General features: G+C 37.8%; 1 long non-coding RNA gene across 2 annotated transcripts; it reads left to right on the top strand.

Moving 5' to 3' along the window:
* The first annotated feature begins 6 nt into the window (after positions 1-6).
* LOC130551183 (uncharacterized) lies at positions 7-15,674 on the top strand. 2 transcript variants are annotated; one of them, XR_008962551.1, is made up of 5 exons: positions 7-10,757; positions 11,041-14,373; positions 14,498-14,614; positions 14,804-14,910; positions 15,044-15,674. It is a non-coding gene; the product is annotated as an uncharacterized LOC130551183 (long non-coding RNA). The 2 variants fall into 2 exon arrangements; XR_008962550.1 differs by having other exon boundaries at positions 11,041-14,614.
* The last annotated feature ends 3,981 nt before the right edge of the window (positions 15,675-19,655 follow it).

Below are 19,655 nucleotides of genomic sequence, written 5' to 3'. Positions count from 1 at the left end.
CTGTCATTCACCTGAGATCCTTCCTGAGAGGCCTCATAGTTGGCTCGTTCCCTCTCTTCCTGTCTACGTCCCATGTCTTCTACATCCTGAATGGTTTGATTTACTTTCTTTAATGTCCTGCCTACTTCAGTGGTTACTATTTGTCTCAATTCAACCACTTCCTTGTGTAGCTGCTCCATTGAGCTAGTAATCTCCTCTACATCGACATCCATTTCTCCCCCATTGATTGTCATCACTACCTGCTGTTTGGGCTGTTCGTATGTAGGGGGATGGCTTAATGTTGGGTATAATAAAGTGGGGTTGGGTTTTTCTGAGGGCGGAGCAGAGGGGGTAGTCTGAGCACTTCCTGTATTCTCTTCCTTTTTCTCTTTGACTTTTGAGCTGTCTTTCCTGCACTAAGTGCTGTAGCTGTCATTGCTAGTCTGGTCCACATACGCAATCTTTTCGTAAGCTCTCCTCGTTCACCTATATGTCTGCTTGATTTATACCACTTCACTTTATCTTTTTCTTCCTGATGTCTTTGTAACCTACAATATGCTCTTCTCTCCATGTCTCTAATTTTTGGTGCTAACGGAGTCATCACCTTTTCTGCACTTTCCCATCCACACTCATCACATAATGCTACCCAACACTTATCAATTTCTTTCTGTCTTTGCTTTCTATCTTTTGGTTCTGCCTGTGCTAATAACATATCTGTAACATTTTGCCACTGCACCAATACTGGCGGACACCCGTATTCGTCGCATTCTTTCTGAAATTCGGCCATTTTACGCACAAATTCTATTCACAGTTTGCAAAACTTATACAGTATCTTTTTTCACACAGTTAAGTCAGTTTTCACATTAATTTTCACATCAGCAATTGCATTCACTTTTAAAAAACATTCAAACATATAACAGACAATTTTGGAATATTCCTTTATGAGTTCGCCGACTCAAAGGGATTTATTTCACCCTGGCCTTTTTCGTCCCAGACGCGATTACCACAACGCACTTTATGAGTTCCAAACTCAAAGGGATTTATTACCCTGGCCTTTTTTGTCCCAGACGCGATTACCACAACGCAATTTATGAGTTCCAAACTCAAGGGTTTTTATTACCCTGGCCTTTTTTGTCCCAGACGCGATTACCACAACGCACAAAATATTGAGACCCAGTCTCTAATTTCTTCAATTCTTATACTATTACTTTTTAAATCTGATTTCTCAAACTTCTTTTTATAGTTTACTTTTACTTACTCGGAATGTTCATCAAGTTCAACACAGCAATTTAGGTATATTCAATAGCAGAATTTTGAATAAACAGGCTTCTGCTTACCTTTTTATCTTTAGGTCGACCTGTGTGTTGAACCTGAATCCGTTCCGATTCTCCAACGAAATGTGCAAAAGATGCCTTCGTCTCTCGTCAAATCACGTCACGGGTCACCAATTGTTGGACTTAATGGTCAGTCCTGCATGCTCAAAAATTTGCACAGAGACGTTCTCCAAAATTAAACAGACGTTTTATTATCAGATGTAAAAAGGGTAACAAAGCTTTGGGTTGTCAGTCGCTCTCCACACTCTCTCAAAAGCCAACAACCCAGATTATTCAAAAAACACACATATTTATTCAGTATTTGACGTCGTTCTCATCTTCTGACTCCTCCTTTTTCTCTGGGGAGTATTGCTCCTTAGCAACCAATCACCGTGAACCACGTTTATCTGACTCCGTCCTTCTTTGTTAGTTCCTGCAAAACAACATCTCTCACAACACATGTTTTACATCCTGTGGTCAGTCGCTAGTTTTGGGGAGTGTTCCCTAGAGACAGTTTCTTATGGCCGGACAACATACCAACATTCTTTTAGTAAAAAGAAAACACTCAATCATCTAATGCTTTTAATTATGTAGCGTTGTTTCTTAATCCTATGATTCATTAAAACACATCACAACTCATGATTATACTTAAAACAAATGCAGTGGATTGATTCATAACATTTCTTTTATGTGTGACTCTTTGTGTGTGTGTGTGTGTTGACTTAGTTAAATTTATGGTTCCAACCCCCACTTATCCTGTCTCACTCCGCTTGCCACAGTAACTTTTCACTGAGTAAAATAGCAAGCACATGATAAAAGCACACAGCTTAATGATTTAATGAAAGAAAACACTTATTGATTATATTGATAATTAAATCATACTTTTAACTGAAAAATATTTCCACAAGATCAATCATTTAACCCCCCCTGGGGTCCGAGTGGGTTTTAAATCCTGGAGAAATTTTGTCATGTCCTGAGATTTGTGCTTTTTAGTAATGCACCCATATTTTAATCCATTGTTATAAGTGGTGGGACATTATCACGTCGTGCTGTCAATCACTCTCTGGTAACGTTACGCTGAGAACCCTCAAAGGCTTTTCATTTATAATTAGCACTACACGAACCAGAAATATCACGCAAACAAAGCAAATACAACAAATCCGTGTTATATAATGTACATTGTCAGTAAAAAACAAGGTTCTTGAAGAACACATTAACGTATATTTAAAATGTAATGGGAACTAGCATTCTAGCACTACACAGGCAGCAGACAACGATAGCGCGGGCTGCATAAATCTGGTCTCAGAACAGATTACAATTTATGTCCTAACGTTACATCGTTTCTGACATCAGCCTTTTGAGCTTTAGACGTCTGAGGAATTAAAAAGAATGCCATTAAATGGTTAAATATCGTAAATTAGTGTCACTCGTCATAGGCTGTGGTAAAGTCAATTCAATTTTACCTCAGGTGGAATATGGCAGGTACACGCAGGCTTACAAAATGCAAAGGAAAATGAAAGTTAAAACAGGGTTCCCGGTGCTTGATTACACGGATAACAAAAACACGCTTAAGAAAATATAAATTTTACCTTCTTATTTTTTATTATTTCCAGTCCCGACTCGATAAACTTGCTGCTCGGTGGAGTTGCCAGCGCGCCACTGCTCTGCCAAAGATATCCTTCCGCCGATAAAGAAACTCATCTGTAGTTTTATTTATTTATTTTATTTAAATCATAGCTGTCATTTAAACATTAAACATTTTCAACAAAAGAATATTTAATTATGTGATATAAGAAAAATCTACCAAAAATCTATCAAAACTGAGGAGAACTACTTTGTCAAGCGGAACAAAGTGTTCTCGGTCAGAGGTGTACTCGACTCCATGCATCACCTGCGCAAAGCAATCGGGTTATGACATCAAGATACCGCGACATCGTTTCTAGGCAAATGCTTCTTGATCGATTGCAAATAAATTGTTTACTTTACGTTCTTTGTGTATGTTTTTGACCAGCAAACAATGTGTAATGAAGAATTGGTGTAAATTACAGTAGAAGTTAAATAATTTCTGTCTGTAAGGATTTTTTGGTCACCCTAATAAAATCACTGGGTCTTACCTGGCCACCTCTAAAAAAATATTCTGGCTACGCCCCTGCCTATATAGCGAATGCTAAATAGTCCACTATATGGTGAAGAAGTGAATGAAAATGAGTGAACAATTTCGGACAGTGACGTAATACATCCTGCGTCTGACAGTACTGTCACGGACATTCGTCATAACGCTTATAATACACCTGTGTGACTTTATGGATTTTTTCGTAAAATTGTAAAGTTCATTTTTACATTATTTGTCACGTTTATTGTAGGCTATTAGTTTTTAATGAAGAGAAAAAAAACAAATGTTTGCACGTTTATTTACTATTACATTTATTACGTTTAATAAAATTACTTAATGTATTTAAAATATAACACTGCTATATATAACATTCATTTAATCTGTTTATTCTCAAAAAGTAGAATATAACTATCAACAAGAACAAACACAAGTGTAAAATCGTACATTTGTACAATTAATTAATGGTCACTCTCCTCCAGCTGATTCTAATCAGACTGATTCGCGTTGTATCATGGGAAATATGAGTGAGCGAGTGTACACCCGATGTACACTCAAAATCAGAATGCATTGTGGGTAAAAAGTAGTTAACAAATGTAGGGAATGAGTTGTTTACTCAGAATTCGGACAACACTACAAAATGGTGGACACCCGATATAGTGCACTATATAGGAGGTAGGGGGCAAATTCAGACACAGTTGGTCATCACACCGGAAAGAGCAATCGGTGCTTTCTAATCACTCTCGCGGTACTTTGTTGTCATTCGCTGTTCAGTCTGCGGAGCGCCGCGTGAAGTCGATCACAATTGCGATTAGAAAGCACTTCATCTTTCTGGCATGACAACCTCAAGTCTGTCCCAAAATGCACTCTCATGTACCCTTGTGGACTTGGACATAGTGCCCTATATGTCTGCACTTCCTGACATCACCAGCTGTGGACTCCGAGGAGGTCCACAAGACCGGAGTGTGCCAATTGGACCAGGGCCCTCAACTCCAGTCCTCGGGGCCCACCTGACAGAATATTTTAGATGTGTCTCTTTTGAACAAGCTAATGAGATGAATGAAGTGATGATTGAGTAATTAATGATGAACACCTGCGGTTAACAAACACAATCACAGAAGAAAACATGAACAATAAGTAGTCACCATAATGGTGTTTAGTGTTTCATTCAGTTGACCTCTTGACTCTTGATTTCTTATGTTAAATTATATTCTGGTCAGCTGTGATAGTGTGTTTGTTGCAGCTGGAATCAGGTGATGTTGATGGTTTTCTTCAGTGATTGTGTTTGTGAACAGCAGGTATTCATCATTAATGATCAATCATCATTCGGACAGTCAAAAAAGCATTTCACTGCATGTCGTACTATGTATGGTTCTGTATGTGACGAATAAACTTTGAACATTGAACACTTCATTATCTCATTAGCTTGTTAATGTGTTCAATAGGGAGACATCTAAAATATTCTGTCAGGTGGCCCCAAGGACTGGAGTTGAGAACCTATGTCATTTGGGACACAGCTACTGATTCACGACCTGGGGAGCTATGCTGGGTTCAGATTGTGCGATTTTGGGCTGTCTCAGACGAAAGATGACAACCGTGGCGATTTCTGTGGTCGTGGCTCGTAAACGCTGGTCCTACATCACACAGTGAGAGAGACTGAAAGACGGCCGTTGTCAGTGTCTTGCGATCAAAGACATTCTGCAATCATTTTCTGGCATTGTCATAAATTTAGCTTGATCGTACGACCCACACCTACTGAGCAGCCAGTAAAAATGCAACATGAAACGATGTATTGATTAACACTACATGGAAATAAAAGTTAAACGCCATGGAGGCAAAAAAAAAAAGATAATAATATTGCTCTCTTCCGCTGCCACCTCTTCTTTTTTCCAGCACACATGAACAGCACAACTGCCAAAGTGTGATTCATGTTGCTGTTTTTGTTTACAATTTGCACACGTTTTTTTAGCTTGCACCGTAGCCAAGATTCAGGAGGTGTCACCATCGTATAGTGTACATGCATGTAGTTCCCAAGTTTATTAGATCCATGTGTGACCTGTCATGATATTATAAGGTCGCTGAATTCGCACAGTCTGTAGCATGCACAGCCATAATAAATACCTACACACCGCATTGGTCACATTGGTACACTGCTGCGATAACGTCAGCTGCCAAATTACTCTGGACAAAAGCCCACACAACTGAACGGAAGATCTGCACTTTTTGGCATTAAAAGCACAATCACGTTGTTTTATTAATGTACTTCCTTTATCATAAAGTTACTAGCAATTAAGTATCAATTTACAAGTATCAAATAAATACATAAACAGAACAGAGGCTAGTCTAGTTTACACAATTATAAACTACCTAAGCAAAAGCTACCAAACAGCAGCACCACCAGGCTTGACATACTCCAAAATGTAAATAAACAACACGTATCAACTGGTTGTAAAATACGGTCTCCCTCCAGCAACATGCTTCCCACAATAACGAAGACTTAAGAGGAACTGGTTTTATCCCCAATGTAGAATATGAAGGTCTTCCATTGCTCCTCCTGATACTGAATGATGTTTGTTCCAACAGATATTCTCTTATGCTCACATACACAGTATTATTATTAATATTACAATAATTATTTATAATATAAACTGTATCATCAAAAATGATGTACAGTCATGTGGAATACAAGTACAAGCATACTTCAACATGATGAAGAATCTTTGAGGTCTTTCCTATTGACTTTAATTGTGAAAATTAGTACACAATGTTAATTTCATGTGTCATATTATAGATTATATTAATTTATTATTATGTACATGAAGCGCGTAAGTATAATTGATTAATCTTGTCTTATTGAGTTTAAACGCAGTGTCGTTGCTTTGTTTATTTCCGCATTTGTCACGTGGTAAACTCGCGTTTGTTCTCGTGCTGGTTTCGTTGTTATTGGGAGATATTGGGAGGCGTGTCCTGCTGAATTCAATAGCGTGATTCAGACGGGTATTTAAGTGTGATTAACCACCGCGGCAGCGGTCGCGTGCAGCCCTCATCGCGTGAAGACCAAAGAGCGTAAAGACCATCGACTCTACCTGCGCGACTCCACCGACAAGGCACTTGAGTATTGCACCTCAGTATTAACTTTTTGCACTTCTATTTATTCTCTTCTTTTTATTTGTTATTCCTTATTCCACGTTTTTGACTATGTGTTTTCAAATCCCTACTCTCACTACAACTCGTAAATCACTGTTATCAAGTAGAAGGCCACGCAATGCTAATGCTAATAATTTGCACACACTTTCAGCATCCACAACTACCTCAATTACATTTCCCATTGGTTTATGGAACTGCCAATCTGCTGTAAACAAAGCAGATTTCATCACAGCTATTGCTAAACATTCTGGTCTTTCTCTTTTAGCACTTACTAAAACCTGGAGCCAGAGGACACTGCCACACCTGCTGCTCTCTCCAATAACTACACTTTCTCCCACAGCCCACACATATCAGGGAAGGTGGAGGAACCAATCTACTTATTCCTAATGACTGGAAATTCAAACAGCTGGCACCCTCATGCGACAACATCGCCTTCGAGTCTCATGCTGTTACTGTCATCCACCCTGTTAAAACACATGTTGTAGTTATCTATCATCCCCCAGGTCAGCTTGGACATTTCTTGGAGGAGTTGGATGCGCTTCTGTCATCCTTCCCCGAGGATGGTACTCCTCTGGTGGTACTTGGAGACTTCAACATCCACCTTGAAAAACCACAGGCTGCCGACTTCAACAACCTGACTGCGTCGTTTGACCTCAAGCGAGTCCCCACTTCAGCAACCCATAAATCTGGTAATCAACTTGATCTTATCTACACACGCTACTGCTCCACTCATCACTCCCAGGTCACCCCACTGCACATGTCGGATCATTTCCTCATCACGCTTCATCTCGACCTAACTTGTCCAGACACTACACATGCTTCCCCACTGGTCACATTCCGGCGCAACCTACGAACACTCTCTCCCTTCCGCTTATCCTCTGCGATCTCAGCCACGCTCCCTCCCTCTGAACAGCTCTCACTCTTTGATGCTAACAGCGCCACCCACACTCTTTTCTCCACACTAACCTCCTGCTTAGACAGCTTATGCCCTCTTACATCTAGGCCATCTCGTGCATCCCCTTCTGCCCCCTGGTTATCTTATGTTCTCCATGAGCATCTTGCCACGCTCAGGTCTGCTGAGAGAAAGTGGCACAAATCTAAAGAACCCGCTGACCTCAGTCTCTATCAATCTCTCCTCTCTTCTTTCTCTGCTGATGTCTCCTCTGCAAAAACCCAGTACTACCACGCTAAAATCAACAACTCTCCTGACCCTCGTACTCTCTTTAAAACCGTCTCTGCTCTTCTTTGCCGCCTGCCCCCTCACCTCCATCGGACTTAACAGCTGATGATTTTGCGTCTTTCTTTGTAAAGAAAATGACCACCATCAGCACTCAATTCTCTGCGCCGCCGCCTCTTGACCACGCCCAATCCCCAGACACATGCTCACTCCCCTCTTTCTCTCTCCTATCTGAAGACGACATTTCCAAAGTCATTTCTTCTAACCACCCGACTACCTGCCCGCTAGATCCCATCCCCACTCATCTCCTCCAGGCCATCTCTCCATCGGTTGTTCCCACTCTGACCCACATTATCAACTCGTCTCTCACCACTAGTACATTTCCCACACTCTTCAAATAGGCCTGTATTACCCCACTACTGAAGAAACCCACTCTTAATCCTGCACTGTTAGAAAACTACAGACCGGTATCCCTCCTCCCCTTCATTGCTAAAACTCTTGAACGTGTTGTATATAACCAGCTCTCATCCTTTCTCACCCAGAACAACCTCCTGGACAGCAACCAGTCTGGTTTCAAGAGCGGTCATTCCACTGAGACTGCGCTGCTCTCTGTCATTGAAGCCCTGAGACTGGAAAGAGCCACCTCTAACCCATCTGTTCCTATCCTATTGGATCTATCTGCCGCCTTTGACACCGTTAACCATCACATCCTCCTGTCGACCCTCAAGGCTATGGGTGTCTCTGGAATGGTCCTACAATGGTTCAGGTCTTACCTCTCAGGTAGGTCATTTAGAGTATCCTGGAGAGGTGAGGTCTCTGAGTCCCAACATCTCGACACAGGGGTGCCTCAGGGCTCAGTGCTTGGTCCGTTGCTATTTTCTGTATACATGACATCCCTAGGCTCTGTCATTCGGAAACATGGCTTTTCCTATCACTGCTATGCGGTCTTTTCAGCCTGACGATCCGACTGTTTCTGCACGCATTTCAGCATGCCTAGCCGACATCTCGCTCTGGATGAAGGACCATCGCCTGCAGCTGAACCTTGCAAAAACAGAACTGCTTGTAATCCCGGCCGACACATAGATTCATCACAACTTCTCCATTCAACTGGGCTCATCAACCATCACATCTTCCAGAAAGGCCAGAAACCTGGGAGTGGTGATCGATGATCAGCTTAACCTCACAGATCAGGTTGCCAGCACCACCCGGTCCTGTAGATTCATCCTCTACAATAATAGGAAAATTAGACCCTTCCTATCAGAGCATGCTACGCAAGTCCTAGTCCAGGCTCTTGTTCTGTCCAGACTGGACTACTGCAATGCGCTACTGGCTGGACTTCCAGCTTGCACAACCAAACCTCTACAGATGATCCAGAATGCAGCGGCAAGAGTGGTCTTCAACGAACCGAAAAGAGCAAACATCACCCCTCTCTTCATTAAGTTACATTGGCTCTCTATAGTGGCTCGCATCAAATTCAAGACTCTGTTCCTGGCCTACAAGACCGCCACTGGTTCGGCACCCTCTTATCTTCACTCGCTAATGCAGACGTACGTACCCGCAAGATCCCTACACTCTGCAAACGAACGACGTCTTGTGGTGCCGTCCCAAAAAGGTAAAAATTCTCGCTCACGTACCTTCTCGGGATCGGTTCCACTTATGTGGAATGATCTGCCCGCTGCTACAAGCTCTGCAGATTTTGTAGCCATCTTTATGAATCATCTGAAAATGCATCTCTTCCGTCAACACCTGACCGATCAGTTCTGACTTCTATTTATTTTCTACTCTTTCAAATAAAAAGAAAAAAGAAAAAAAGAAACCTTCCAACTTAGCTCTGTATGCTGTGGTATGCTATATGAGACCAGTTTTTTTATTGCACTTATGCTTTTTGTTGTCCTTATGTTGTCCCAATTGCTTCCATTGTTTACCCCATCTGTAAGTCGCTTTGGATAAAAGTGTCATGAACGGTGGGTGGTGAGAGACACGAAGACAAGGACAGAGGACCCAAGTGCAGACAGCGGGTAAGGGGTTAACACAAACTTTAATAAAAATAAGCAACAAAACAAAGACCCACGTGGGGGTAAAGTAACAAACATGGACACAGGAACAAGACTAACTAAACTAACAGGACTAGACTAAAACACATCACAACTACAAAATAAACTAAACTAACTCAAAGACAGGAACTCACCACATTACACAAACACGACAGTACAATGAACCAGCACGAGACAGAAGACACAAGGGCATTATAAAGGGGATAAATCAAGAGGGGACAGGTGCAGGACATGAACTAATTAACAAACAATAACGAGGCGAAAGGGCGGGAACAGAGACGCCACACCGGAGAGAGGGAGTATATGGAATGCCAAAACTGACTCTCTCCACATAAAACAAGAGGTTCTATCATGGTTCTGCCACTAGGTCAAGAAAAGCAAGACAAGGTGAGACAGAACCATGACATAAAAGCGTCTGCTAAGTGACTAAATGTAAATGTAAATGTAAATACTACCTGACATGAAGTCTAGACAAACTGTACTATAAACACAAACTGTAAAGACTGAGTAGGAAAAAATATCAATTGGCTTTCGGATACATAATACATAAGATAACTGAGTAAATTTTTTGAGGTGTATGATTTGTGATAAACAAAAGTTATCATAACACCACCGCATCAATGTGAAAACACATGCACTGGCCCTGATTTGTTGGATGGGCATACATCTGATGGAGATGATGTTCACAGACAAAGTATATGTGCTTTACACTGCATCTTCTGGACATCTTACATACAAAAGTGATTAAAGAAAATATTTTGATATGATTAAAGAAAAAATGTTAAGCCCTCAAGTCCTAAAAACGGCACACTATAAATATTTACAGTGTTATACATTAATAATTTCCATTCTATTTTCAGCTATATCAAAGGACATTTATAAGGCTTTAGTGGACATCAGTGACAACCTTTTTCAGCGGTGGAGGCTTCTGGGGATAGATAAAAAAAAGATTGGTAGCAAAAAGAGAATGATTTACTGTAAGTGCTAAAACATGACAACAACTTATTTTCTTAAATAAAAATTCATAATGACACTTCTGTTTTGTATTACTCTTATCACGGTTTAATTCTTGTAAAAAAATCACACACAAGTGTGGTTTAAAACAAGATTTGAAACATCTTGCTGAGTTCTTACAATTAATATCTGGAAAGATGAAGCTAACTTTGTTTAACACTGAAACATTTTAAAAATTGTTTCAACATTGTCCTTTTCTAGATTTATAACACTACCTTTACTTCAGCTGTTTATTTGTCTACACAGGTTTTATGACAAACAAATGTTTAATTAAAACGGGAAAGTGATAGTTAATTGTGCTCTACTGGTCAAAAAGACACATCAGCGCCTGTTCTTTCTAGGAATCTGAAAAAGAACCATCTCTCTTCAGAAATTCTGGTGAACTTTTACTGATGCGCCATCGAGAATATTCTGACCAAATGTATTTTAGAAACTGCTCTGTATTAGACCGGAAAGCAGTTGGTGGTGAAAACTGCCGAACGCATCGCTGGAGTTACACTTCCAAACATGGAAGATATTTACAGGAAACACTGTCACAGGAAAGCACACATCATCGTAAAAGACTTCTCCCACCCTCCTCTGGGAGGCGCTACAGGAGCCTCCGGACCAGAACTACTAGGTTCAAGAACAGCTTTTTTCCTTCAGCTGTTTCCACTCCGAACTCTATCCCCCAGTAATTCCATCATCCCCCCTCACCCCATTACACAACATCTTCTCCATTGTACTATCCCTAACCACTGCACTCACAGTATACATCACCTCCTCCTTGAATAATAACTTAATTTCTAAAAATAGCCAAGGTCAAAAGTTTACATCCCCCTGATTAGTAATACCGTATGATATTACCTGCATAATCGATGCCCATTTTTATGTGTTGTCATAGTTGTTTAAGGGTTTCTTGTTTGTCCTGAGTCATTTATCTGTAAACCTCTGAAAATGACAACTGGTGTAATTGTTTATATTTCATTTCCTGATAAATATATATGCATTTTATATCTTCTTAAGGACATTACTAAATGAAAAATAAGATATATAAACAACAACAAAAAACAATTTACTCCAATTGTCATTTTCAGAGGTTTACCCACCTGACTTTAAATGAACGGTGTTGCCTTCATGAGCATCACTGAATGTTTCTATCTATTGTAATAGTTGTGTATCAGTCTCTTGATTGTCCTCAATGTAAACACATGAATCTCAACATCATACTGTTACTTTTGGACATGAGTCAAATATCCAGGAATGCTGAAAAAACAAAGATTCTGAAGGACCTGGATAATTTATCTGAAGATCAGTGGACAGTTTAATGACTCAGGGCAGGACTAAATTAAAAATAAACCTTAATTTTAAAAATTCCTTGTATTTTTCCTCAAATTTCAGCATTTTCCAGATTCTGCAAGGGGTGTATAAACTTTTGACTTCAATTGTAAACACACCACCAATGCACTTCTGGTTAGATGCTAACTGTATTTCGTTGCCTCGTACTGTAACATGTGCAATGACAATAAAGTTGAATCTAATCTAATTAATCTCTGGCAATGACTAGCCATTTTAGTCATTGCACACATTTCCATGACCTTACTACAAATACTACCTTGGTCACATCCTTCAAATATTTTTAGTTAAATTTGATTCTCTTCCAAGTTAGACACTGTTTATGGTAAATGCATTGGATTGTGTGAAACATATGATTATAAATTCTAACATGTATGATAGCCTTTTAACTCAGAATGTTCACATCTTATATGCCAATTCATAACAACAACTTTATTTTTTATTTTACATATGTAGCACCTATAAAGCAACTTCTCAAGGAACCAAAAATGTACCAAATACATAGTAAAAAGCAAGGGACAAAATGATATAATAAAAGCATCAAGGAAAAGCTAACCTAAAAAATAGGTTTTAAGGTATGATTTAAAAATGCTTAAAGTTTGAGCAACGCAGACCGTCTGCAGAACAGTCAAGTCTGAGATGAGTGCAAAGTACGCTTAGGAGTGTAGAGAGTTAAAAGAGCCAACAGATACTAAGGGGCTAGACCAAGGAGTGTCCTTATATGTGAGCATAAGGATTTAAAAATCAACACGGAACCTCACCAGAAGCCAATGCATGCATGGAACTGCAAAACAGAAGTATCAACATTTTGCGTTAGATAGCCAACTATACATAGCTGATGAGTGGAGCCAATAAGTAAGACCTCAGTCTTATCACTATTGAGACATATTGGGTCATCCATGTTTTTTTCTCAGAAATACAATGTGAGAGAATGGAAACATCCACATTTTGACCAGGTTTATAGGCTTAATCTGAGTCTTAATCGTCTGCATAAAAATTATTGTTAAATCTAAACCCAGACCAAAAGGACATACATAAATAAGTAAGGGGCTCAGAATTTAACCCTGGGGTAACCCAGTTGAGACATATGTCAGACCTAAAACCATTCATAAAAACAAATTGCAGGTGATCAAAGAGATAAGATTTAAACCAGATTAAAGCAGTCCCAGAAACCCCCAAAACAGTTTCAAGATTAAAATTGTGATTGACAGTATCAAAAGCTGTGCTTAGGTCAAGAAAGATAAGAATGGAAAGAGAACCTGAGTCAGAGGCTATTAGAAAATCATTAGTGTCCTCGATTAAAGCTGTTTGTTTATGAAAACCAGACACAAAAACAACTGACTGAGAAGGCTCAGAAAAAGTATTACATAAAATGGTTGTGCAGCTGCGCCAGAAAATGAAAATTTGAAATGGGGTGGTAATTATATAAGTTGTCCAAATCAGCATTATGCTTTTTTGGAACTGGCATTACAGCAGCAGTTTTTAATTCTGCTGGAACAACACCAGTGGACAGGGAGTCATTGATAATGCTGAGAATGGCCGGGCAATAGGTTAAAACAAGATTTAAATAAACCCGTAGGATTAAGTGTGCAGATGTGTGTTGATGAATTAATTAAATCACCAAAAATTCTTAAAATGCTTTAAAGTGACTATGGTCATGGGGTATTGAGACTTTACAATGTATACAGTGTGGTCAGAGAAAACTTCACTTCCTGTGCTTGGTGTGGTTAAGACTTTTCCTCTCTTTATAAAATGGCAGCAGTAGAGCTCATTTGTGTTTTATCAAGATTACAACATGAAAATCATGCAGCTTCAGATTTGTAAGTGTATTTACATGAAATGTAATCATGTCTGTTTATTTAATCTTTTTTATTCACAGTGCATTTAAATGTGAATTCTTAATTATTACGGCTGTTTTAATAGATCTCTTTGTATGGTGTCAAGCTGCAGAGACTTTAGATCAACTAACAGATTTGGGACAAAATGTGACTATAAACTGTGATCTGGATGAAGGAGACATTTACTGGTTATTACTGAAAGTACCAGATCCTCCTGTGATGATTTTACACACTTTATCAACAACATCTTTATTCTTCAACACAACATTCAGACAGAAATATTCAGTGCAATCTAAGAATCATCTGTTTATAAATAACATCACTGTTAATGAATTAGGAGTTTATTACTGTATGAAGACAGATACACCTCCAAAATTCAGCAGTGGCATCAGACTACATATAAATGGTAAGTGCTCCTGTTGTAATCAAGTATATTCATATTCGCCTTTAATATGCTGCAATGAAGTACACAAACAGTACAAATTTGTACAGCTACAGTAAAAGATTGTAAAGTTACTCATTATTTGCAGAGCCAACAGAAAGTCCAAATGAAGAGATCAGGTATATACATCAGAATCAGACACTATGGCAGACTCTTACACTTATACTCGGTCTGCTGAATGGTGTTTTGTTCATTGTGGTCATAGGTGGGTTATTTTTCTTCAATTCATTCTCTAATCAAAGAAATATTAACATAATGCTATTGATATTAATAAGTCAGTACTCTATGTTGATGTTGTGACCATATACATGTATGTGTTTTCTTCTATTTGCTTATTAATGAAATTCCATAGTCTTTAGTCCTGTTGAATGGTATTTTATTGTATCATATTTAGGGCTATTAAAGGTTTTTGTTGTTGGCCATAAAAAATTTGGAGAATGTTCACAACTTAACACCGACCTACAGCAGAATCAAGTGCATGAAGACCCAAACCAGCTACAGGTAAACATTAAGCAGAATTTGTTATTGAAAACTTTGAGTCTTGCAGATCAATCCTGAGTCTTTCAGTATTGTTTGAGTTATAAAACAGCTGAACTGACAATGCTTACACATGCATCCCCATTTGCTCTTTCAGTATGCAGAAGTGGACTTTACAAAAGTGCGTAAAAAGTCTCGACCCAGCAAAGCCGACAGCACCTACGCTGCTCTCAATCTGCCAAAACTGCGAACACAACAGTATGACTAACCAAACATATATCTCACAGCATGCAACTGTGTAGTATTCTGAAGTACTTTAAAACCCTCATTTCAATTAACAGACATGTATATTTTAATAACCACTTTGAAAGGCCTGCTTATTCACTTCCTCCCAGAAAATCTTGTGCAATAAACATATAATTCGATGTGACTGCTTGAAACCAGTTCTAACTGTAAATATAGTTTATGTATAGTTTGACACAAAGTTAAGTGAAATGACTCTTTGTCAGATGTCTGCTTTAGTCAATAACCAATGGAAATGTGGCAACTGAGATGCAGCCATTGCTTTTCCAGTGTGGTTTGGTTAAATAAAGTGTTTTAACAAACGTAAAGTGTGATGTGCTGAATTGCTGTTTGGCTGCTGAACTGAATGTATTTTTTGTTGTTATAAGTTTCTTTTGTATTACCGCCTAGCATGACCAGTGCATTGGTGATCAAAATGGTTAATCTTCTAATTTATCAGAAGAAAATGTATGTGGTGTTACGGTGGTCATTGAAAACTGTGATAAAGAAATTGAATGTGAGTTTTACAATGAAAATTGTAAAAAGCGCTATATAAATAAAGTTGAGTTGAGAGTTTAACTTCCTCTCTTTGATGTGACTAAAATGTTCTCACGAAACAAGTTAAAGCTTTGAAGTAGTTTCATCTCTAAGAAAACGCAATCAATAAATCACATAAAGAGTTTTTCTTCAACTTACATTATAATGCATTATAATGTGTGTTTGGGAGTTACAAAGAGAGGCAACTACTGATATTTTGATAGTACTGATAGTATTCCAGCTATTTTCATAACTCTTAGTGTGACTCTTAGAGCTATATTTACTTTTTGTGAATACAACACTACAGTATAGACAAACAAGCTTAAAAAATTTAACGCTATCCTCTCCCGCTTTTTACATGTAACATGGTGAAATCCAATTCCATTGAGTACTGTACATGTTCATTGAGTGGTTTATGTGAATAAACTGGTAGAAATAAACAATTCACATCAGCCACTGTGCAAGGTCACTCACTGTCTCTTTAAAATTAGATATTCAGTTGAATGTTTTATTTTTGACTCCGCTCTACAGTTTAGTATAACATTTTAAGAGACCGTATACTGTAAGCTGCTGGCCAGATTTCATAAATAATATTACCAGATATTTTCAGACATTAAACCAAATGATTTGGTTTCATTACAAACAGACTTTCTGTTTAATATCAGCTATCAAGAGTAGCTTATAGGAAATGTACCAGGAAAAAACAAGTCATTTTCATATATTTTTATATTGATCTCTGATATATTGATATCTGAAAGTTACGACAAGATAGAAGGAAAAAAGAAAGAAAGAATTACATGCAAAAGTGAATGCCAGTGTATCCAGTGTGGTTTAACTTAAAAACCAGAAAATAATTCCATGGGTTTGTTCACTTAGTAACCGTTGACTTAAATAGAGTCTCAACTTTGACTATACTGGAGGTTTAACCTTGAACCGAGTGCAGTGTGTTTCTCAGACCTGTAAACATTTGTCTAAACCTCAGATGGAAACAGGGTGGCATTGCAGTTTGCTCTTTGCAATGATGCTCTGTGTGTTTGTGCACATGTGCCCTTGTGTCTAGATTTAACCATACCATAGAGTCACGAATCAGAGTCTCTTCTTTTCTACGAAGCAAACTTTTAAACCTGAATGCTGTAAAGAAAAGCACAACATCTCCATGGACACACCTCACGTACAGTAGGTTTTCAGAAAATGACTGGTACTTGTTGAAGGGGTAAACATTAGTAGGCTTGCTTGCAGTCATGCATGATTTTCCAGTACTGAACTAAAAATAACAAATACTGAATCATCCACACTTTATATTTAGTATTTTTGGACTGGCCTTTACAAACCCCCTAAAAAGTAGGTATAAGAGCACATGGTCATGGGCTAGGCTTGATTCTTATTTGAAATATTAATAAACATATATTTATTGCATGTATATACAGTATATTGCATGCACTTTTTTAAATGACTTATTTAAAACAGTTACTGAGTCAAAAAGTTTGTTCTCACCCGCAGACCTTTCAAGCCAGGGTGATACTTCGAGGTTTCTTTGAAGTGTCTTTAGCTTTAGTCTTGTTGAAGTTATTTTTTAAACATGACAAAATCCAATTCTGTATATCACACATGTCCAATTTGTCATGTTGCAGTTTGCCGAATGACATGTTTCAAGTTGCAATAAATAAAATGTGCACACGAACAACAACAACTTGAAAATGTGATTGTAAGAATTCACCAAAGCTTTTCATTGTGTATTTTTTGTGAAAATGTTTCTTAATTTTATTTTCTCTAAAGAGCATGCCATCAACCTCAGGAACTTCAGCTTGTATGAGTTCAACTCTATCACGATCACATCAAGATCACATCATTTCCAAATAACTGGTATGTTTATTTAAAGTATCAGTGGCTTCATATGTCATGTTGAGATATGTTAGAGAAAGAGTAGAAGCATATTAATAAACAGATATTATATCATATCATCAGATATCAAAACAAAACACTTTTGTTTGTGAAGCAGAGAGAAGAACAGAACATGGATTTATGGCAGTATTTGATATGCAGAAGATCAATAGCCTGAACAAAACATCAGTTTCTTCTTGTAAAGCACCTTTGTTAAAAGGATTAATGATGCTTGCCCATCAAATGTCAGAAACATACAAAAGTTGTATGAACTACAGCTTATAATTAAAATAGAACATTTCTTTCTAAGCTGTGACCCAGAAAGCATCTCTTCCTCTGAGTGGAAACACTACCAAGCTTTAGACAAAAGCCTCCACAAAAAACCACACTGAACAGTTAGTGTGCCATAGCAGAACTAAGGGCACTTTCTCTTTATCATTTTATTTTTTTATTTACTTTTTTGTATTTATATCTATTATTACCTTGTGACAGTATAAAGTGTGTATGTAAAAGTAAAAAAGGTGCTTCAAAAGGTTCTTCGATGCCATAGAAGAACCTTTTGGTTCCATAAAGAAACTTTAACATCTGAAGAACCCTTTTGTTTCACAAAAGATTATTTGTGGTGAAAAAGGGTTCTTTAGATTATAAAAAAGGCAGAAAGAGATGGTTCTTTAAAGAACCTTTGACTGAATGGTTCTATGTGGAGCCAAAATGGTTCTTCTATGCGTCGCTGTGAAGAACCTTTTAAGCACCTTTATTTTTAAGAGTGTACACAGTATAACATAGAATTACATCTACTGTGAATAATCGGAAATACAGTGTATTCTTTAAAGCGTGTGTCTAATATGTCATTCATAAATAGAATGCATTAATGTTAATTTGAGAAACATAACAATAATTACAACTAATTTGGAATATTTACATTTAATGGCAATTTATTATATACATTTAATTACAATGACCTTTTGCAGCAGACTACTCACTCCTGCCCTCTGTTGCACAAAGGCCTAACCATGAGTCAATGGGAGATTCTTATTTCATGCACTAAACTACATATGGGGAAGTCAACTTGCCCTCTCATATGAAACAGTTTGAATTATTTGCTGCGTAAGCTTACTGCTTGTGTTTAATGTGTAGTTGAGATTAATAATTATTGTTATCACTAGTTAAACCAAAGAGTTTTGTCACTTCAACAAATATAAAATGCAGGGAAATACAGTACTGTAAACACAGGCGTGTTATAGCGCAAGTAGTCCAATAGGGGGCGCCACTAAAGTAAAATTCCAGCAGCTTAGTTTAGCGTTACATTTTAGACACAAAACAAAACTCACAAGAAAATAAAGTGATGAATATTTAATTGTATTCACTTTTTACACTTTTTATTACCAAACACACACACACACGCACGCACGCACGCACGCACGCACGCACGCACACACACACACACACAAACACACAAAGAAGAGCCTGTACAATAAATCAACAAACCTTGGACAGTAAAACAAGTGTTAAACTCCTTAAGTCCTTGTACATTAAGCAAACATATATATTTTTTAAATGTTATGGCAGAAATGTTGTAAGTGCATATGATTGTAAATGCATGTATAATTATGTTAAAAGAGACAAAGTCTGTTGTGTGTAACAAGAACATAATCTAACATTTAAACACACAACTTAAAAACGACTGTTGTGCTTACAGCTCTGTAATGCAACCTTTGAAGGTAAGTTTAAAATAAATATTTATACAATCCAATAAATAACTAATAACAAGTAAAATGTGTTTTGATCACATATTTATTTAGCTTTAAAGTTCTTCATTGACATTGTAAAATATACAGTTATGAGTTCATACGCCTGTTATAATGTATTCATTGCATAATTTAAAAACATAAATATATTGTGTGTGCGATATAATCCACAGATAAAAGTTAAATGTCTTTTGTCTTTCATTATTTTTCATAATATTCATCATTAAAATGACGCATTTGCATTACTTTCAATAATAATTATCATTGCACATGACTGTAATAAATGGTTGCTGTACTGTACGGTTAACTGTAATACAATGA

Source organism: Triplophysa rosa, unplaced genomic scaffold (genome assembly GCF_024868665.1).
Source record: "Triplophysa rosa unplaced genomic scaffold, Trosa_1v2 scaffold76_ERROPOS2527954, whole genome shotgun sequence".
In the NCBI taxonomy this organism is placed as follows: Eukaryota; Metazoa; Chordata; class Actinopteri; order Cypriniformes; family Nemacheilidae; genus Triplophysa; species Triplophysa rosa.
This window is presented reverse-complemented; position numbering and strand designations above follow the sequence as displayed.